We start from the raw sequence: 2817 nt of genomic DNA on the forward strand, positions 1-2817 counted from the left end.
AGACTTAACCTCCACATCCCTGCTGCTGCACCTTCCTGGAATGAGGAAGCTGAGAGGGAAACAGCCTCTGGCTCTCCTGTCAGTCAGACCAACCTAAGAGGGGATGCAGAGGCACCAGGGAAGCTGACGCCATTGCCCTGCGGGGACTCTATTCACTTCAGGGTTCTGTGGGCCTGGAAGAAAGAATCAGATTTCCTAACAGTAGTTGCATTTTAGGTATCGATGTTTTCTTCTGTGAGTGGCTATTTTCATCCTTTTGGTAATGTATATCTGCCTATAATTACACAGTCCTGTTTGAGTAGATACATGTTCAATCATGGTCCTTATATTTCAACTATTTACTATGGCAAAAAGGAAACAACATGGATAAGGAAAAAGCATTTATTCAAAACAATGTATCAAAAATCATCTCAACTATTCACCACAAACAGGAACTGAGGTCTAAGCCTGTTGACTTGCCTATGAAAGGCTTTAGAAACTCCCCAGCTGGGCAGTGGTGGCCCATGCCTTCAATCCCAGCACTTGGGAGGCAGTGGCAGGCGGATTTCTGAGTTCCAGGCCAGCCTGGTCTACAAAGTGAGTTCCAGGACAGCACAGGGCTACATAGAGAAACCCTGTCTCAAACCACCACCACCTCTGAAAGAAAGGAAGGAAGGAAGGAAGGAAGGAAGGAAGGAAGGAAGGAAGGAAAGAAGGAAGGAAGAGGGAGGGAAGGAGGGAGAGGGAGAAAGAGAGAGGGAGAAAGAGAGAGGGAGAGAGAGAGGGAGAGAGAGAAAGAAAGAAAGAAAGAAAGAAAGAAAGAAAGAAAGAAAGAAAGAAAGAAAGAAAGAAAGAAAGAAAGAAAGAAAGAGTCCCCAGCTTAATGCAAAACACCTCCTATATGTGACTGGTAGGACAAATTCTAGTGCTAACTCTCTCTGTTATGTTAAATCCAATGACACTCACAAAACGAGTGAGCAAGCCACAGCTCCAGAGAGAGGCAAGACCTCCATGACTTGGAAACTCAACCTCACTCTAACCGCCAGCTTAAACGTGAGCGGCCGATGACTCGATGGCACGATGACACGCGGTGGCAACACATCCAGCAAAGACAGGAAAGGAGGCGGCCTTTGCTTCCTCTCCACCTCCTCCCCAAGGAAGGTGCTCCTGCCAGAAGAGCTAAACCAGCCGGAGAGCCAGGGGTTGCCAGCAGCACGCCTGGCGGGCGCACAGAGGCGGTGATGAAGTGCCGGGTGGTAGCTGGCTGATTGCTACAGACCATCTGGAAGAGAAAATTTACTGCCCTTAGAACAAGGGCTGTTTTCCTTTGGAGTCATTATACAGTACCTTTTACTGTAGGGTAAACGATTGTTCAAATAAAATCAGGAAAGAGACTCTGGCTGAATGGATGAGAAAGAAATGAGGGAAAGTCACTCCTGTTATAATGTCTAAGACTGGGACCAATTTCAGGCAAGGTGTTTGGTTTTTTTTTTCTTTTTTTTTAGAGACATGCAAATAATCTCAAATATTCTGAGAAAATGAGGATGGAGGCTGTGGAGAAGGAAGATTATAGAGGGCAGCGGGAAGGAGAGTTAAACAGGCCCACTTTCCCTTCTCCTCCCTCAAGTTCAATACCAGTGGAAAAGCATGCAACCCAGGTGTACATACAGCCCACAAGGAACATCGTCCTGTTGGAATGGTCCTAAAGCCAAATGGACCACCCCATGGTTCTCACCTCCCGGCTTGTCTTGTGCATCCCCGTGAGCTGGACATTTAAATACCAGGAAGATACATGTCAAGAAGTTTTGTTGACCCGGCATTAGCTTGTTGCTCTCTAACCAATTAGGGAACGTGAGGTTTCAACATTCACTATTGAAAATCTGTCCTCCTCTGTTTGTTGGGAGCACGACAGATCCAAGACTCTCTCAAAAGCCCTGGCGGAAGGACAAAGTGAACGGTAACTCTGGGTCCTTGCTGAGGGGCAGGTCTGAGGCCAGGGCCTTAAAGGAGTTGAGGTTTAAGTTTCCCGGGAACCCAGCTTTCTCCCACGGAGGGCTATGGCAGCTGTTTCTGAGGTATTTTGAGATGCGAAAATCTGAGAGTTACTACACTAAGCCACACTGTGGCCCTTCTTCCAGATGCTGAATGCCTGTGGCTAAGGAATGGGGTCGGGTCCTGGTGATAAACGACCCTAATGAATGTGGCTAAAAAAACACCATACCAACCAGCTCCATCTTCGTCCTACGAACGGTCCAGGCCTTCCTCCTCCTTCTACTCCTCTTCCTCCACGTCCTCCATCTTTTAGTTTTCTCCTCCTTTCCCTTCCTTGAGATACTACTCACTGTGTAGTTCAGGCTGGTCTCAAAATTGTAATCATTCTGCCCCAGCCTCCTCCTGTTAGAACTGCAGACATGAGCAGTCTTGCCTAGCTCCTTCCTTCCTAAGCACGGGGCCTGCATCTATTCCAAGAGCTACAGTTTCACTAACAGAAAATATTGTATAACTCTGTGGTGACTTGAATGAGAAGTGCACGCGCGTATACACACACACACACACACACACACACACACACTCTCATGTATTTGAACACTTGCTCCCCAGTGGGTGGCACTATTTGGAGAGGTAATAGAACCTTTAGGAGACATACCTTGCTGAATCGAGTTCATCACTGGGGGGGCAGGCTTTATAACCTCACTCTACTTCCTATTCTCGCTTAACTTCCTGTGTGCGAATGAAAAAACGTGATCAATCAGCTGCCTTGCCTTGCCTTGCCTTGCCTTGCCTTGCCTTGCCTTGCCTTGCCTTGCCTTGCCTTGCCTTGCCTTGCCTTGCCTTGCC

This window comes from Mus pahari, chromosome 6 (assembly GCF_900095145.1).
Source record: "Mus pahari chromosome 6, PAHARI_EIJ_v1.1, whole genome shotgun sequence".
Taxonomy (NCBI): domain Eukaryota; kingdom Metazoa; phylum Chordata; class Mammalia; order Rodentia; family Muridae; genus Mus; species Mus pahari.